Source organism: Stegodyphus dumicola, chromosome 1 (assembly GCF_044657685.1).
Source record: "Stegodyphus dumicola isolate Sdum_Otavi_A_Nest chromosome 1, ASM4465768v1".
NCBI lineage: Eukaryota > Metazoa > Arthropoda > Arachnida > Araneae > Eresidae > Stegodyphus > Stegodyphus dumicola.
The window spans coordinates 163,296,390-163,317,186 of record NC_140768.1 but is presented as its reverse complement, the minus strand read 5'-3'; the positions used below and the strand labels follow the sequence as shown (position 1 = coordinate 163,317,186).

Genomic DNA, 20,797 nt, shown 5'->3' with positions numbered 1-20,797 from the left:
TATTTTGTACGATATCCGATATGAAAGCGCTGAAGTAATTTAATTTTACGGCTAATAAATCAAGCTTTGTGGCTTGGAAAATTCAATTTTGGTGCTGAAAAGCTACTCCGGAGTATTCCTTTACACCGTCCGATCGTTTGGTCGAACCGAATGCCATCAGAAGTCTGGACCATGACAAAACAAGCTCTCCTCACCAACTGCCAACAACTAAACTAACATGAAAGAGGTTTTTTCTTGGAGAAAAAGATCTGTAGTTGGCTAGCCACTCTTTCTGACCAAGCGGTCGGAGGAGCGATTTGCCAGGGGTCGCCACTATCGGGGGTGGTATGGAGGGGTTTGAAGCATCCAACGGCGGGTTGCGCAGTGAGCGTTGTGCGGAGGCAAGCTCTGGTAAGATCCCGGATGTACTGTGTCTGTTTTGGCCGACAAGTCCACCCCTTAGCGATTGGATAAAGGGATTGCGCCTATGGAATAAAAGCTGTAAGTAGTATTTCTCACACGGAAAATTAAGAAATGCAAAAGAAAAGATTTTAATTATTTTTTTTTTTAAATTACATTCGGGTTTCCACTGTGACTCTTAATATAAAATATTGGATTTTTTATTTTACTTGTTTAAATATTATCTGCATGTGTGACAAACTTCAAACAGGCAATTTTTGTACACAAGTTTGTGCTCCGACTGCGCATTTGAATGGACATTAATTTTTTTTTTTTTTTTTTTTTTAAATTATAAAAGACGGGGATATTTCTTTCTTTATTTTGCCATCTCATAATCGCTTTCATTCCACGAATTTATCATAATTAATTAGCTGTTTGGAATAACATTGAATACATAATTTTCTTTAAATAAAAAGTACTATAGTAAACGAACTGTTTAAGTGTTTCTTATCTTTAAATTTACCTCCTGTTGTAACGTGTGTAATTAAAAATGAAATACGGAGAAACACGAAAAATTTGCAATATAAATTTTAATAGCTTACGTGAAATTTGATTACTTTAAAATTGCTTGTATTGTAGACTTTTAAAAATATTTTTTATATATTTATTAATTTTCGCCTCAACTTAATTTAATTTATAAATTTAATTTTATATTACTATTTTAAAATAAAGCAGTTTCTTATGATAATTCAGTTTTTTTTTTGGGAACTGTGTATTATACCTTTTCATGAATTATATTACTTTAAAAAATTATATCCCTTTAAAAAATAAAAAATTATTATTAAAATTTTTTAAAGGGAAGTGCGTCAGAAATTTCGAGACTGCATGATAGAAAAAATAAAATTTAAAAAAAAATCGAATGCAATTTTATAACATAAATTGGGATTTCATGATCATACTTGAAAATATAATTGTCTTAAAATATGTGTTAAATGACATTTATCATTCCAAATTAATGAAATTATTATGCTTACCCTTCGCACGTCTGTATTGAAAAATCTGTCCCCTGCTGAGGTATGTATGTTTATAAAATTTTAAATGAAATTTTCTGAATATTTTACTTTACCAGCAATATTATATAAGATGATTAACAAATGATTAAAACAGCGTTATTGATTATATATGATGATTAACCAAAGATTAAAACATTTTGATTATATCAGTAACATTATATAATTTTCAAGTGTATTTTCAAAGTTTTCGAACATCAGATTCCCCCCCCCCCATTTGGAAGATCTTTTTCCTTTCAACGATATTACTGGCGTTTATTTATTATATTAGATCTCATAATTAACTGTTTTGAGGAAAGCAAATTAAAACAAAATGCTATGTAATAAGACATATATATATATATATATATATATAAAATCCAATAATATTATTTCATAAAATATTTCCCATTATTTCAATTCTATAAGCCTTCTATCCGTTTGTATACTTTTTCGTTTTTCCTCAATTACATAACTCCTTTGTACATAAATCATCTTTAAAGTTTCTTGTTTATTTTACTAATAAATTAATTTATACAAATAAATCATATAGTAAGATATATATATGTAATCCAAGAAAAAATTACGCAAAACATTTCCCATTTCAAGCTATAACTCTTCCATTCGTTTGTATATTTTTCATTTTTCCTCAAACTGGAAACACCTTTAACTCATCTTTAAACCTTCTTATTTATATAACTAAAAATGAGTTTAGTTACTAATAAATTAGTTTACTAATAAACTAGTTTAGTTATGTAGTAAGATATGTATCATAATATTTCTCATTTCAAGCTATTATCCCTCCATTCGTTTGTATGTTTTTTCGTTTTTCCTCAATTTAGAAACACGTTTTGTGCATAAATTATCTTTAAAGTTTCTTATTTATTTTACTAATAAATTAGTTTACTACAAATAAATAAGTAATAAATCAGTTTATTTACTAGTCTTTGAGCTTACTAATAAATTAGTTTAGCCATATAGTAAGTTACATGTATATATTCTAACAAAAATACTTCCCATTTCAAGCTAAAAGCTTTCCATTCGTTTGTACACTTTTCCATTTTTCCTTAATTTGGAATCAGGTTTTATGCATATCTTTAAAGCTTCTTATTTATTTTACTACCAAATTAGTTTCGTTTCTCAAAATTTTGTATTTAAAATTTCCTTACGTTTGATCTGCAACTGTTCCTTTTGATTTACAGTAATTGTTAGCAGTATGGAATTTTCTGTGGTTCAAAATTTATTTAAAATTACAGTAGGTATCAGATAAATAAAAATACATATTACATAAACAAATAATTATTTAAAATATTAGTGGGTATCATGTGAATAAAAATATTAGGTAAATAAAAATTTATTTAAACTGTATATTTAGATATAAAAATAATTTATGTTTTAATTTATCCAAGGGTACTTTCATTTCTAATTTCGATAATTGTTATTTTATATTGTCTATTTTTGCAGTGTCATTTGTTTCAGGGTCATGTCGGAGTAGATTTTTTCTTTATAATTAAATAAAATAAATAATTTTTATTTTATACTTTAATGCATTACTTCTCAGGGAAACAATTAATGGCCTTAAATTATTATTTTAAGTTAATTTCATTTTAAATTTTTATTTTGTCTTTCTTTCGAATTATTTCAAGAATTCGGATACAATTCTGAAAGGTGATTGCAAATGTGATTCGGATTTAAAAGATAAAAGTCCTTTTCTTAAAACATCAAAGTTGATTTTATTTCACTCGTCCTTGCAGAGTCCATCTAATGTTTTGAGATGCCGCTTATAAAGAGCTTGTATTAAAAGTCCAAATCTACACTATCCATGGGAGACACTCCAGGGAACGAGTGTGGATCCCACCCATTTAATTTAAAGGCAAAGACATTTCAGCTTCAATTCCGGTTTCATTTCTCATTTTTTCAAAAAATAGAGCAGTAGGTTTAGAGGTATGGTTTGGAGCCTTATCCTGATGGAACTTAATGCAGTAAAGATTTTTTGAATAAAGAAATGGAATTTATTTGTTAAAAATAGGTGTTAAAACATATTTCTGATAGTAATCCGAATTAATTTTGCCTTTTTTTCTAATTTCCTTATTTTAAGTTTTCCATTATAAGAGAATCCGGTAATAACCATACAATATTTAGAAAAAATTTGCCTATTTTCTCTGAACTAACATGTTAAGTCTTTTCTTTCGGTAGTAAATCGATCTTTTTCAATTGTAGTTGGATAAGTATATCGAAGCCTAATCAATTGTAACAATATATTTACATTTTTTACCTGCTAGATAATTTTCATGCAGCAATCTGCACATAATCTTACGCCGAAAAACATGTTTCAACGTTAGGCAATGAAATTGTTTTTATATTGGTTTTAAACAGTTTTAATCAGATTTTCTAATTTTGTTCACAGTTCCTACATATATATTTAAAGATTTTTCAATAGCTCTTTGGGGGGGGGCTGGATATTCCTTTAACGCATAAGATCCAACTTTGAATTTAATAAGAAGTACCTTTGTTGAGTATGCATTTTTTGCCTTTTTCCAGTGAGAAGTAAACTTTGACGTTTCTTTCCTTTCATATTATTTATGTCACTTATTTTACGTATAGAAATATTAAAACCATGCTTGTCACATCTTTTTTTACAATAATTTAATAAGAGTATTTTTCTTCGGACAGCAGAAAACTGTAGCCTTTGATTCATTGTTTATTTTTCAGCGATATGTTAAAAAAATGAGTATTTTTCATACTGTAAACGATAACGAAGTCTCATTTTAGTTTGATGCCAGTCACGTTTGTATTTTAAAATTAATATTTAAATTCGCGGAGAGAATCAAAATCGTTACAAAAATGTATAAACACCCTATGTAATTTTTATTTTATACTTTAATGCATTCCTTTTCATTTCAAAAAGCATTTTAAAAACAAAAAACATTTTCAAAAAACGTTTAATGACCTTAAATTATTATATTAATTTAGTTTTTAATTTTTATTTGGTCTTTCTTTCGAATTATTTCAAGAATTAATTCTGAAACGTGGTTTTCTGTTGAAAACAAACTGACTGCAACTTGAAAAAAACCAAAGAGTTTTCAAAAGTTTCTTACATTATTTTTAGTACGTTATTCTTGTTTTTTAGTTATGATGTATGTAGTGTCTGTTAAAGCTGTTATTTGATTTCGTTATAAGCCCAAAGCGCTATTACTTTCGTTTTATTTTTGGCATTTTATGTCGAATTACTTTCTGGGTTTATTCACTTTCCAAACTGTTGCACCAGTATTACAGCCCTATATTATATTTGAAGAAATTAAATAATGAAGAATCTGCATGAATGTATGCATGTTTCTCGCATTGTGATAAAATAACGATACCTAGAGTCATCCAGTTTTGAATAACGTACTCCTCCAGCGAATATGGACATTTGGAAGCTCTAATTTGGAATTTTTTATTATCTATCTCATATTTTGTCAGACAGGTGACAGGTGACGGAGGACGAGGACGCCTGATGTTTGACAGAGGTAAACAGGCATATGTCCCGCGCCCTCCCCTATCTAGTGGCAGCAACTCCCTGGAGCCTCATGAGGCCATCTCGGGAATTTATTGAAGAATTTTACGTAATTGTACATAGCCATATAGGATCGTCTTAAGAATACATTAGTTTTGATCGATAGGCGAATGATTTGTTACACCTTGGTTTGTTAGACACGAATTACAGCATATACATACACATACACTTATACTTACACATATAAAGATACATACAAAACACTTGTAAAACACATATATAAGACATATAAAACATGTAAGCACAATATAGAATAATAGAAATTAGATACTAGTTTGCACACACTTAAGAATTTTTGATTAAGAAACTCGGCGATTTCAAAGCGAGGAATGGCAACACTGTACAAAAAAAGAAATCATTTTAATCTCCGGCTCGCGACACTGTGCATCGGAAATTCTAAAGACATACTCATTTTAAAATTATTTTGCGATATTGCTGTTGAGTCGAATTTTATGTTAAGTGCGAAAAATATGATATTTAATAAATAAAGGTAGCACACAAAATGTTTAAAAAAACGCGCCTTTGGGCGTGATCTAAAATATGAAAGCTTTCATAAATTTTTAATTACTTTATTGCCTTAATTTCATATATATATTTCTGGTATGTATTACTTTTGGCAAGACAATGTTCATAGAGTGTTCATTTTGGTGTAATTAAAGAACAGTTTTTCCTTGATTACACCGAAATTATATAAATACATGTATATATATATCCACTCTGTTACTCGATTCAGTGATCTCAGTTTCTTTATTCTTATATGTTTCTAAATTGTGCAATTTTTGTCTTAAAATTGATTGAATTATGCTGTTATCCTTTACTTTCGGTTAAGGTGTCCTTATCAACCTTATCTTCCGGTTAAGGTTTTTATGTCTTTAGTAAATCTGTATGCAATATTTTTAGAATTATCAACAATTTTAAATTAAAAGTGCCGCTAAGCCTAATAATTTTTTCCATGGCGGCCATTGCTTGTTTACATTTGAAACAGCAGAACAGTAGATTTGTTGCCAATCTGGAGAAAGTAAGCTTCCCAATAACGGCTTCTTTTATTATTGCAAATTAAATCATGCTTAATACATTCTGGAATTTATTCGAGGAAGTAAGTGTTTAAGATTGACTTCATAATTTTCAATACAGACATCTTGAGTTTTAATGTATATTTGCTTTGTCGCAAATATACATTAAAACTCAAGATGTCTGTGAAAGTGAGAACTGAATTAATTGAATGAGAAGTACTGAATCGTCTGTGAAAACCTGTTTCTTTTTTGTTGTTCTTTGCTTAATTTCTTTTATACATCGTTTTAGATTTATTATAGTATTTGAACAGAACATGTGACAACGATTAGACAAGTCGTAAGATGATATACATTTTGTGCATTCTGAGTTAAAAAATGAACGAAATATAACGCTGTTAAGTGAACCTAGGGCCACAGTGTCGCTATGGTAAACAAATATGGTGACTTTTAAAGCGTGTATTTATTCTATTGTGGTTTATGCGCTATCGACGAAGTATATTTAATCCAATCCAATAAGTTTAAATAAAATGCAAGAAAAAATGGGTATAATTTAATATTCCGTACAAGGAAGTCATGTGGTGCACAGATCAGATTTTGTTTCACATGAAACAAGTGCTGTAGTAAAGGAAATTAAGCTAGAAGCTCTTTCCAATCTAAACAATGCAATGGTTTGCTTTTATCATCCTATTGGTTTAGCAAAGTGAACTGCACTTAGCTCCCTTTAAGATGACTTAAGGTTAATTTGTAAATAATTTGGAAAGTCCAGTACTCTTGTTTATTAACGTACTCAGAAGTATGATCAGATAGATAATTTCGGAGAAGTGGTCTTCACTAGAGATTTCACCGTATTTAAAAATTATATATATTTGTAAATAACATTCTGGTGCTTCTGACTGGCATAGAGGGTACTGCACTCTTCGTATTCGTGTAACTTCAAGTTCAGATTCATTCGCTTTGACTTTCAAATCACGTTCTATTTGAGTGTCTAAATCACTCAAGAGTTTTGACCTTTCAATTAAGAGGTTTAAAACTTCTTCTAGTACATTTTATTTATACCTCATGTGATCTTTATTTATATACTAATGCCATCATCAAATAATGTTATTGATATGATTTATAAGCAGGTTAGAGTCTCCTATATTTGCTATGCTTCTAGAGTATGGGAAAAGCTTTCAAATAGATGGTTAATTCGCAGAATTCAAAGATGAATTGGGCTTTGCTACATAACAATTAACTATGAAGCCTGTTTCGCAATTTCGGGGTTTCCTCCGTTTGATCCTCGCGCTTAAAATGATAAAAAGTTTAAAGATACCATCAAAAAATTTATGTTCGATACCAAGGTGCGGTTTGAATATCTTTCGCACCCTTCCGATCATTTGCCAATTCAAACTTTCATTTATGACAATTCCGTTGATGATAATTTCCCAGTTGTGTTATACAGATGGCAGAAAAATTACTAATCGGGTTAGTTAGTGTATGTCGTTTTTCATTATGGTTTTGAATTCGAATACAAACTCTTTAGAACTCCCAATGAATGCAGTGTTTTCCAAGCCAAATTGCTGAGCCAAATTAGTAAGTCAAATAAGTTGATATCTAGCAACTGTTCGTTAAGTGTTAAATTTCTTATTTGCACTGATTAATTATTAAGGATCTTAATAATAAAAGTTTTTATATTATCTTTTCTTCTGCACCTGGCCACACTGGCAATCTAAGAAATGAAAGGGCTGATGGGTTGGCAAAACAAGATACAAATCATAAAGCTAATTTTCCAGTAATACTGCTTAAGCCATTCTTCAAGAAAAAAGTAGGGGCCATGCAATACCCCAGGGGAACGAATTATACAGAAATTCTACTATTGCCTCTTTGACTAAATTATGTTTTCCTTCCATTCCTTACAGACTGAAACATTTTTTCTGCAATTTTAAAATTACTAAATTTCTAACTGGACATAGTAATTTAAAGTCTTATCTGAAGCAACTTCGTTTATCTAATACTGACTTGTGTTCCGGCAACTTCGGCGAAGAGCAAAATGTCGAACATTTGCTGTTCTATTTTTCAAAGCTTACGGAATGACGAAAAGAACTCATTTCTAGGTTAAACTTTGCGAATGTTACATTTCCTACCCCTCTTCATGTATTTGTTCGAGACAAAATGGCATTCTCTTTCTTCTGTATATTTTATCTCTTACGTGTCATTTGTGAATTTGTAAGTTTATTTTATTTTGTATTGTATTTGTTTTTGTTTTACTTACTTACTTGTTTAATACTATGTTGTTCACAGGGATGACATTATTGAATATTTCAATACTATGTGGTATTTAAATATTCAATAATGTCATCTTTCCCTAATTCTGTCTCAGATTTCTTTAGTATCTTGGACACTAATACATTTCGTTTCGATTTTAATTTAGCGATAGGATCTTCCATAGTTGTTCTACGATAAAAATAGAAAACTTTACTTTGGCTGTCTCCGCTACTTGTTATGTTCTAATCTAAAATCCAGAGGCACTAATTTTGCAATACTACACGCGGATGCTCCAAATGTACGCTAGAAAATGGACAAATGGTGCTGCATACCTTCGAACTTCTACAGTAATTCCATTCAAGAGAATCAGCATCTGAAATTCTACAAATAGAGTTTTAGTGATAATTCTATATTCAAAGTACCCAATCTAGTCTAGAAAAGGAATTCAATTCTATTTAAGACAAGCATCATCTAAAATTCTACAAGTAGTGTTTCAGTGATAATTCTATATTCAAAATACCTAGTATAATCTAAAAAAGGAATTTAATTCTATTTAAGACAAGTAGCATCTAAAATACTACAAGTAGAGGTTCAGTGGCAATTCTATATTCAAAATGCCCAATCTAGTCTAAAAAAGGAATTCAATTCTATTTGAGACAAGCATCATCTAAAGTAGTTCTACAAGTAGAGTTTCAGTGATAATTCTATATTCAAAATATCCAGTCTAATCTAAAAAAGGAATTTAATTCTATTTAAGACAAGTAGCGTCTAAAATTCTACAAGTAGAGGTTCAGTGGCAATTCTATATTCAAAATGCCCAATCTAGTCTAAAAAAGGAATTCAATTCTATTTGAGACAAGCATCATCTAAAGTAGTTCTACAAGTAGAGTTTCAGTGATAATTCTATATTCAAAATATCCAGTCTAATCTAAAAAAGGAATTTAATTCTATTTAAGACAAGCATCATCTAAAATTCTACAAGTAGTGGAATTCGACAAGTAGTGGTTCAGTGAAAATTCTATATTCAAAATACCCAATCTAGTCTAGAAAAGGAATTCGATTCTGTTTAAGATAAGCATCATCTAAATTTAGACAAGTAGTGGTTCAGTGATAATTCTATATTCAGAATACCCAATCTAGTCTAAGAAGGAATTTAATTCTATTTAAGACAAGCAGCATATAAAATTCTACAAGTAGTGGTTCAGTGATCCAAAGTACCCAATCCAGTTTAAAACAGGAATTTAATTGAATATCACAAATTCTATAATCTAATCTAATATCTCATCAGCAGCATTTAAGCTGCGTCAAAACAAATCTAAAATCAAGTTCAGACAGTTGCCATTCCGAGGTAGAGAAAAGTTTCCATTCAAACAGGAACTTTTACTAATCCGTTTTTCTAGTAACTTGGTAATAAAGACATTTTAATGTTATTTATATTTCATCTTTGCTACAGAAATTCTAACTCACTCACCCGTGATTCACAAGTGCATATCAGTATCACCACCGAGGGAAGGGTTTTAAAAATGGACCAGCGAGCTTCTATTGCTCTTATGACGCTAAATCTTTGACATTAAGCATATTTATTTTATCGTCAACATTTCGCTTTCGCGAAACTTATCACGCACATATATTTAGATTAATATTCGTGGCATGCTATTCATACCTAGAAAATAACTCAAGCTACAATTAGCCTGTGGATTAAGAGAATTCAAGTGTATATTTTTTATTGAGCTGAGAATAACTGAAAATGTTGCAATTAATCTAGTATTTTCTTATCTCAATGCTTGCATTCCTTTGATTTTGAACGTGCAAGATTCAAAGCATATATTGTGAATGATCTGATTATAGCTATAGTTAACTTTAAAAGTTATGTATTAATAAATTAAATATATTAGTTGTGAACGAGATAACTTCATTCTGTTTGAAGAGTATTTCTTATGCAGGCAATACAATTAAGAGTGAACAGTAATTAATTTGAAATTTAACACATGTAAATTTGTGTAGGAATGCAAATTAGGAAAGTTCACTTTCCATAAAACTGTGCTTTGGTTATTATTATAGATCATATCTTCATATAGACTGCAATAAAAATGTTAAGACGTCTACTGTTTAGATATGTAATTATGCTTATACTTGCTTTAACTTCGCACTGAAAATGTGCACGAAAAATCCACGATGCTTTAATTATTTTGTACAGAAAATTGTGTGGCAAAGCACTTTCAACCATCTTGCTTAACGAACGGCAGAGGTCGTGTGAAATGACAGAATTATTACTTGAAGCCCATTGGTCCGTTCTAGAAGCCACTCCCTTGGTGGCGACAGAGATGTGCATTTACGAAATATACCACCCTTGCATAAAGCTCTGATTCAGAAACAAATAATAATAATGGTAGCAAATTTCTGTTCAAAAATGTCGATTGCGATAAATTAATTACATGTTCTCTTTTTTGTTGATTTTAGTTGAGCATTAAGGGTTTTGCTTTAATAAAATCTGACGTATTTATTTGCAAAAGAGAAATATTTTTAGATAAGGGATTATATTGATTTTGTTGATTTCGAAACAGCTTGGAAACAAAAGTGGTGATGAAAGTAAAACTTTTGAATATGTAGAAATGTTAATACTCATTTATATTACACTATCTATCGGGTCAGTCCGTAAGGTCATGCACTGCGTGGAATTCACTATGGCGCATTTACTAAAACGATACAATTTTGAACCTGTTGAAGCTTGTCATCGTTTGATTAACATATTATTCAGTTCATCACAATTTTCGTAAATATTTTAGTATCCCTAGAAGATGAATACAGATAGTTAGTACAAACGTGCTGTGCTACATTTTTTTTTTCGTGTGGTGAATCTACCAGGTTTGCAATGATAAAAATTAATAGTGTACATGGTGAACACACTATTAGTGTAAGGACTGCCCAAAAATGGTTTAAAAAATTTAAAGTTGGGAAAAGCATCATTGATGATGAACCCCGTTCAGGACTTTTGAACTGTTAGGACCAAATCAAACGATTCATTCGGAAGTTTATAGTGAACAACTTTGCCGTCTGATCTCAGAATTGATCAAAAAACGCCCACGATGGGTGAATATCAAGAAAGTGTTGTTTCATCGTGATAACGCTAGGTCGCATACGGCTCGAATAACGCTGCAAAAAATGAGTGAATTTAATTGGGAGCTTTTGCCACATCCTGCTTACTCCCCAGTTATTGCCCCCAGCGATTTTTTCTCATTTCGTGCCTTACAAAATTTTTACTGGGAACAAAATAAATTCCAAACAGGATGTACACAGTGAACTTTCAAGTCTTTTTGCATCAAAACCAGAGTCTTTCTACAGCAATGGCAAGCTGGATGTAAGTTGGCGAGACATTGTAGATAATGGAGGAAAATATATACTTGATTAAGATGTTAAATTGTATTTTTTATATTATTTAAAAATTTACCAAAAAATGCGCATGAATTTATGAAATGAGCCAATATATTTTCTTGAATAGCCAATATATTGAAATTCTTCATTCCGCCAATACCTGTTTGAATAGCTTGTGTGTAAAGATGGAATAGATAAACCCATTAAGTGCGAGATATTCTCTATTACTATATTTCTTTAATTTGAAAAACAAAATAAGCTGAAATTCCTCAAAAAGTGTGTAAAAAAGGCCTGAATGAATGATATATCCATTCGTAAACTGGACTATAACTTTTAAAGAAGGTCGAATTAATATCATGCGGAGAAAAGTCGGTAAAGAAAATCGGTAGTGACTGATGATTTCACTCAAATCATGGAATTAATTGCTCTGATGCCCAAACGGTGAACTTCTACAAGAAGGGCGTACGATAATGGGTGATGCGTTATGATACATGTCAAGCAGAAAACGGAAAGGAAGGATGCCCTTAGATTACAACAATTCAATGTACACTGCGGGAAAAAAATGGGACAGTTCTATATCTCCCGTTCTACGGGGCCGATTGACGAAATTCAACTTTTTTCATGCCTCGAAAGCGCGACTTAGGATATATATTTTATTTATTATATAGCTCTATTCTAACATAGGTATTTTGACACAAAATCGGACTTTTTCTGAAGTAACATACCAATGTTTTTCCGTATTTCGTTTCTACGACTCAAATTATGCCTAACTGCCAAATTTAGTAAAAATCGCTCGAGCAGTTTTTCAAAACTTAGCTCTCAAAATTTTAGCTCCTCAATTTTAATTAAATTTGGTATATATTTATTCATCTCCCTTTTTTTATTATTAAACTTACTTGATTCTTCCTTCCACGTTTCCAAATTTAGGTTCATTCCAAACAAAATTCGCCCATTTTATATGATTTATTTTAAAATTTGTATTTTAAAATAATTTTTATACATTTTTCGAAAAAACATTTTCAATTATAACCAACAAAATGTTTACCATCATCTTAAAGTAGATGTATTTCTAAGCATACCTACCAAAAAATAGAGTTTTTATTCAAAATTTCCTAAGATATAAAGTGAACTTACATTTTGGCGCACTTTAAAATTTGGCGTATTTATTATAAGTGATAATAACGAAAATGTGGTTTACGCACTTTGTTAAAATTATTTGAATGTAGGAATGACGTGAGCCTTTTTACTTCATATACAATGTAAAAACGGAAAGGAAAATAGGCTGCCATGTATTAACAAGTTCGTCAAAGGAATTATTCTTTGCGCAAACTGAAAAAAATGCACCAAGATAAATTTTTGAGATTTCTGTGTAAATTTCGCACTAATTTACAAAATTTAATATTTAGGCATAATGTGTGTCCTAGAGTCGAAATATGAAAAAACGTTGGCATGTCAGTTCAGAAAAAGTCCAATTTTGTGTCAAAATACCTATATTAGAGCAACGCTATATATATATACATATCAAATATATACCCTATGTCACGCTTTCGATACATGAAAAACGCAATTTCAATTTCGTCAATCGGCCAAGTGGAACGGGAGATATAGAACTGTGCCTTTTTTCTCCCCGTAGTGTGTAGTGTATCTCTCTGATATAACATTATTTTCCCTGTGTATTTCTACATAGCGCCTTTCCCTGTTGATATCTCTTAACACTGCGTTCGATACCTTATATATTTTCTTCCTCCTTTCTGCATGTCTTCGTGGTGTAATAGTAGCACACTCGGCGCGTATTCAAGAGGTCCAGGTTTAAGTCCCGGCGAGGGCATTGCTCATTTTTCACAATCCCAGCTTTAAAAAAAAAAAAAAAAAAAAAAAAAAAAAAAAACTGATGAGTCTACAGCCTTTTACGCCAAATTAGTTTCATTATAAAAGGAGACGCATTCATATCGTAGTTTTTCATGCTATATAATTTGATGGAAGCATCGTTGTGAGGATTTAAGCTTGAAAAATTTTTGTTAGAATTTTCTTCTCTGAAACACTCTCAAAGCCAGTTATGGAAATTCTTTATAGGATACTGAATTTATTATAGTGATATGAAGACCGACAACTCATTGTTTTGATTTTAACCGGATTTTTGAAAGTCATTTTTAAGTTTCCAGAAAGTATATGAGCCAACAGGACTAGCAGTCCATCTAAATGACGCAAATTTACTTGAGTGTGAAATATTTACGCAAAGGTATTAGTTTAAATCCACTTGAGTCAATTGAACAAACCTGCTTTGTAATCTATAGATTTTTATAGATTTCAGCATTGCGGGGGCTCCTTTGTCTCCTATAAGGGCCGAGCGGTAAAGTCGCTGAACACTGGTAGTTCGGTCCGAAGTTCGAATCCCGCGAACGGGCTGGCTGCAGAGGCGTTTTCATGGTTTTCCCCATGTATAACGTCTATAAGAACCAGTTCCCCTTATAAAGACTTTCACGAAGGCATCCCTCTCCTTAGGCAGATAGCCCTCGTGTGCTTTGCCATAATTAAATACACACCAATACCATTGTCTCTCATCTGAAATCTCAGGATTCAGAATTGTTTTTGAATTGAAAATAAATTTTTTAAGTATAAAATACGATTGTATTATAAACTGTGACATCACAATTCGATTAATTTAATGATGTAAAATAGTATTTTACTGTCATCTTCCGATTACTTTAAGCATTATTACTTCCTTGTACGAAGTAAAGGCAGTATTGTAATCACGAAAAATTCCGGGTACCATATTTCGAGAAAAAAATTCCATTTTGACCGTTATCCAATGCAATTTAGCGATTGTTTTTGCGTGACATCTGTATGTAAAGACAAAATAAAGAACTCTTTTCTCCCAAATGAACTATAAAAGTGATATAAATAGGATTCAGAAGAAATTTGTCCGTACGTAGGTATATTTCTTGCATAACTCAAAAATAGTCAGAACATTGAAATTTTGCATGTGGGGCCGTTATAATATGTAGTTGTGCACCTCTTTTCTTGGGTGCAACCTACCGCACCAAAAGTATATAAATATATGTATAATTTATTTACTAAATAATATTGATTATATTATCTTCTAAGAGTAATTATAGTAAATTATCTGAAAAGAGTGAATTTGGCTCAGTGAGCTCAGTTTCTTTATTCTTATATGTGTGTAAATTCACTTTTTTTTTGCTTTAAAATGATTGAATTATGTTGTTCTTATCTTCCGGTTAAGGTTTTTATCCTTCAGTTATCCTGCATGCTGTATTTTAAAATTATCAACAATTTAAAAGTTGTTTAAGTGCGGCTAGGCCTATTTTTGTACCCTAGCAGCTATATTTATTTACATTTTAAACTTAGCAGAATATATTATTTGTTGCTGACCTAGAGAAACTAAACTGTAACGCCTTCTTTTATTATTGCGAATTAAATTATGCTTAATCCATTCGTAATTATCATTTAAGTTATCCCATGTATTGACTCAGCACAGCGTCTGCCAAAAATTAAGTCAATTTCTTCGCCTTTCGTGACTTTTTCCCCAATGATACTAAAAGTAAACTTTCAATTTGTGCACCTAAAAAAAACTTTCTTCTTTCCCGCTGGCCGAATTTCTTGTTTTTGTGTAGAAACTGTAATTTTAGTTGTGTAAAAAAAAAAAAAAAAAAAAAAAAAAAAAAATTCTATATTTTTCAATTTTTAATATAGATATTTTGAGTTTTTATGTATTTTTTGCCCTGGCGCGAAGTGAGAACTGAATTAACTGAATGAGAAATCCATCTCAAATAAAATTCGAGGAAATAAGTTTAAATGAAATGCAGAAAAAAATGCGTATAATTTAATATTCCGTAAAAGGAAGTCATGTGTTGTACATATCAGATTTTTTTATCATCATTTAATGATTACAGATGTTATTAGTATTAAGTTGCCATTTAGCGATTTGATGAATTGTTGTTAACATTATAATTACCATTAGTAATTTAATTAGAATTCTAGAATTGATGAATGATTTTCTTACTGGTATAAAATATTACTTAAATGATTACCCACATAGCACAAAACATCCTCAGGATATCCTATTTAAGTCACAATATCCCGGGACATACTTAGGTTGTCCTCAGTATGTTGATTCTCAGATGTCCTGAGGATGTCTTATTTAAGTCGCTATGTCCCAGGATATGAGAGTATGTCCTGAAGATGTTGATTCTCAGATGTCCTGAAGACTTTACCAATTTAACATCTTGAGGATATTCATACTGCATTGTCCGGAGGATATTTGTTCTCAAATTTACCAGTTATTTTTTTGACATTGCACACCTGAAACTTGCACATTATTTAATTTTCATATGTATTTTACTAAATTGTTTCTAAATACCATACATTAAAAATATTGATATGATTGATGATTTATTCTTGTTATTTTGTTATTATTTTTCTGACGTTTTTAAAATTTATTTAGTCATGGAAAAGATTTTTTTTCAATGGATTAGCATTTTCTAGAATATTTGCAAAATTCTAAATAACACATATTTTTTATAAAAAAAATTTAAATTACATGTGTAATTAATTATCTTATGCAGATTGCTCTTATGCAGATTACAAACCATTCTATAAATATAGGCAAAATTAGAATTTTTTTCTCTTTTTTTTTAAATTACGGAAACAATTTTTTTTTAATTATGGTGAAACATTTTTTCCCTAATCCCATAACGCTGTCGATGGGACGCAGATAGGATGTTTTTAGGATATAATGGGATGTGTTTAGGAGGTTAGTGGGATATCCCGGGATGCCCTGCGGATGTAGTAAGTAGGAGTTCATATCCTAATTAAGATCCCGTACGCTGTCGATGGGACTTAGTTAGAATGTCCTGAGGATATACTGGGATATGACATTAAGCACTCGGGAGGAGGTGTTTAGGACGTTCGAGGGATATTCCGGGATGTCCTGAGGATGGGCGCATATCCCGCGAGCAACATCCTCAGGATATCCCAAGGCTGTTTTTGTGCTATGTAGGTAATCATATGCTTAAATACAATGTATAAAATTTAAATACTTCAGAATTTATAACCAAAAAAATTGAGTTAAATTCGTAATATACACTTTGGTAAATAAAATAAATATGTCTGTAAATATAATAAATTCTTTCTTATATCGATTTATTACATCTGTAATTCGAAAATTCTCTCAGAATTGTCATGGGCAGTTCGTGCAAAATTTGCATCTACATTTTTATCTCCCTGACTGCTGGGTTATTGCAAATGTGCCTTAAAGTATATGTAAAAATGAATTTGCCATAAAGTGGATAAACATTTCAATTAGAAGACAGAAGAGAAATGCGCCACATTAAAACATAACATTAAACAAAGTAAAAACCATGTCTTTGAGCTGCTATGGTTGCTACATTTTTCAATTTTGTTTTTTCAAAGTCAAGACTGTTTATTTTTAGGGCAACAGGTTCAGGTACCTGTTGCCCTAAAAAGTTAGGATCAAAGAAATCTGCATCTTCTTCGCTCCTGATGAAGAGGGACCTGTACCTGTTTGCATTCGAAATCGATAGTGTCTAGATTAAAATCTACGTGACACATATGGCAGTTGCTTTGCCTAATTATATGCTTTGATAAGTTGACAAACTTATCCTGCGTATATTGTGTATAATTAACATTTTATGTTTTACACTGAAGACTACGCATATCCATACTGTTAATTTGTAGATCAGTAAAATTATTTCTCTCTTATGCAAAAAATTTATTTATTTTTGGTTTTTTACCTATTACGATAAAATTATTTGAAGAATTAACTAATAATTTAAAGTAAACGTAAATATTCTGATTATTATACAAATTTTAATAATTTTAATTGGATTATTAAGGCCCGTTTCCACTGCTGCGTATGCGTTGCGGTGTCTATGCGTTTCTCCAATCAGCGAGCGACTTCACTTTGATTGACATCTGCAATCCGGTCGATGTGCGGTGACGGATGACATACGGATGGAGTTCAACAATGTTCAACTTCTATCCGTATGTCTGCGGATGCGTTGGAGTCACGTGGTAAAAAAGGAGCAATCAAGTGTAGTCACCAAAAAATTAATGGCGGCAGAAGTAGCGATGAACGCTCGCTTAGTTAAAGAATTGCTAAAAAATACTTATTTCTGAATTAACATTATAGCGAGAAATCTGCGTGCTGAAAAAGACAGCAATCAGCTGAATTTAGTTAAAAAAAGATAAGAAAAATAAAATAACTGCAACTACAGTACTTGTTCGCAGATAAAATCAGGCGTTCAAGAAATTCAATTCAAGAAAATCAACGGCAAAAATTATAATTCCAAGTCCATGAAATAGCAAAATTTGTCCTGACAATTATTTCCTAGTTCTGCATATTCATTTACCTTTAATGAAAATGAATGTCTGGCTATATCAAACTGCTATAGCAAATTAGATATGATTAAAGGATTTGTTATTTTTTTCGTTTGAAACAGGTAAAAACTAAAAACGTTAATTATAAATTAAATTTGATAGCCTTTTAAATATTCCACTGCATTAAAGAGTATGTTAAATTTGTATTTCCCTTTATAAATATATCTTTTTCGCTAACCTATATTTGTAAGCACATGAAATATATTTTTAACAGCCCGTTTAACTTCAATCGGAACGCCACTTTAAAAGATGATGTTTTTTGTAAAAAATGTACTAGAAGCTGTAGAACAAACTCTGGTGAATTTTTCAGACGATAGCACACTGAAATAGAACCCAAAAAATTAGTTTTAAGAATTGATTGACTTGATGATGTATATAAGCCAAAATATGCATGCAACTCTTGTGTGATGCTAGCTTAGTGGTAAAGAGCTGACGGTAATAATGTTTACTTTTGGGGGGTCGTGAGTTCGAATCCCATACGCTTTTTGCACCCTGTCTGCAACTTTCTCAGCTTTTTGTTCCAATTTGATCTATATTCGTGTTTTATAATTTATTTCTATTATTATATGCATTAAATATACTGTTTTATTTATGCTCTTATTTATTTAAATTTTCCCCCTGCAAAAAAGTTTGAAAATTATATAGCATACCCTGCACATACTATATATTTGAATTTAACAAACATTCTTTATTCGTAAAAAGCACATTTAAAGTTAATTAAATATAGATGAAATAAATTATTAATTATTCCTGCGAACTAATCTACAATATTATTTAAATTCTGAGAGCATATGTAAATCAAGTGCAAGTATCAAAATCCATGAATAAATATATAATTCCAAAAATTTATTAATCCTAAAAATTTATAAAAATGCGTAAGTGAATAATGGGATAGCTTATTAATCCTAAAAAAATATATATAAAAATGCATAAATGAATAATAAGAGAGATTTAATCCTAAAAAACTTATGAAAATGCATAAGTGAATAATAGGATAAATAAATTTTTAGAATTATTACTTAAAATCGGAAATTTTTTCTTTCAAAGAAGGAATTATTTAAAGCAATTTTATACTAATTTAATTTACTCTTCACTATATCAGTCTTCATAGGTTAACATTTAAATGTTTAAATGTTATAATATTTTCTCAAATTCATGCTACTAAGAAAATATTTAAAATATTCCTAAGTCGCAAAGGATGAGAATCAGATTACCATAATGCAAGCAGCTTAATGAACGTCTTCAGCAAACTGGAACAATAAATTTGATTTTTTTAACAAGTCTTCCCTCCCTGCAGAAGCTTTTAAATTTCCATATCTGGTAAGATAAAATAAGATTTCAAATATTATTTTATGAATTCGGTTTGCTTAAAATAACTTTAAAATGCTGAGAATTTTGTATTAATAAAATAGCACATTTAAATGAATTTTACGGTTAATATTACTAGCAACGCTTTTTCTGTTGCAAAATTGTATTTTACATAAGTTTATGTTTTATATAAGTGAAACTCTTTTTCATTCTTAACTTTGAAATAATGGCACCTTCAGCATCATTTTGGGACATTGTATAGTTATTATTATTATTGTAGAGTTGTTATTTGATTTTTTTTAAACATGACGTGAGAAATGTGGAATGCCCTCTCTGAGACTCGAACCAGGACCTCTCGAATATGCCCCGAGTGTTACCGTTACACGACGAAAGCATGCAGTGAGGAGAAAGGAGGGACCTTACATACTCCTCCCTTTTAAAGGGCGACTGGGGATTAGGGGACCCAGTCGCCAAATCCTGATGTTGAAGAATCGTCATCCGCCACCTTTTAGTTCGGGCGCCATTGCAGAGACATTAGGCTATTTTGATGCTGGAGACTTGAAAAATTAGCATTGCCCTCACGGGGACTACTTGAACCTGGACTTTCTCGAATACGTTTCGAGTCAAAACCTCTTAACAGAACTTCTGTTGGGAGGGGTTGACCAAGTGTGCTTCCCGTTACCCAACGAATGCATGTTGGAAAGGGGGAAGAAAACAAACACTGCAACTTTCAGACATGCTTGGAATAAGCAAAGTAACCTGTAAGTTAATTTTGAATGAAATCTGTAAAACCTGTAAAGATTGTACTCGATTTGTGCCTCGAATTATGACAGAACAGCAAAAAGAAGACGGGAAATCTTGCTGTGTAGGTTTGCTGACTATTGGGTGGCCCCCAACAATTTTTTAAACGTCTTTCATAGCGGGAGATGAAACCTGGTGTCTGCAACATGACTTAGAAATCTTATACAACTCCTTTTAGAGGGCAACTGGAAACTAGGCGACGCAGTCGCCAAACCCTGATGATGAACAATCATCAGCCACCATCTTTTTAGTTCGGGAGCCACTACAGAGATGTTAGGCTATTTTATTATTGAATATTATTATTGATGTTAGATTATTTTATTAATTATTTTAGTATTGTTATTATTGAATGCTGGAGAAGTAAAAAATAAGCAGTGCCTTCGCCGGGACTCGAACCTGGACCTCTCGCATACGCGCCGAAGTGCTAACCTTTACTCCACGAAGGCATGCAGAAAGGAAGAACAAATACACCCTTTTAACTGTACTCGCTTTGGCAGTACATATACTAAAATTAGAACGGTACAGAGAAGATTAGCATGGCCCCTGCGCAAGGATCACACCCTTTTAACTTCAGCGAAGTTTGTCTCTGCTTCAGTCTCTCTCTCTCCCGCCCAGAAAACGCCACTCTCAACTTCTTCAAAATCAAAAACTGTTTACAA

At 31.2% G+C, this 20,797-nt stretch overlaps 1 protein-coding gene and 1 non-coding gene across 2 annotated transcripts in view; both read left to right on the top strand.

Moving 5' to 3' along the window:
- Positions 1 to 347: 347 nt before the first annotated feature.
- LOC118185821 (uncharacterized) overlaps positions 348 to 20,797 on the top strand; it is a 781,755-nt gene continuing 761,305 nt past the window's right edge. The window contains exon 1 of the mRNA XM_085822881.1: positions 348 to 480. The gene's annotated coding sequence lies outside the window, so the exon portion shown is untranslated. The remainder of the gene's footprint in view (positions 481 to 20,797) is intronic.
- On the top strand, positions 20,620 to 20,726 carry LOC118191266 (U6 spliceosomal RNA). The gene has a single exon (XR_004758555.1). It is a non-coding gene; the product is annotated as a U6 spliceosomal RNA (small nuclear RNA).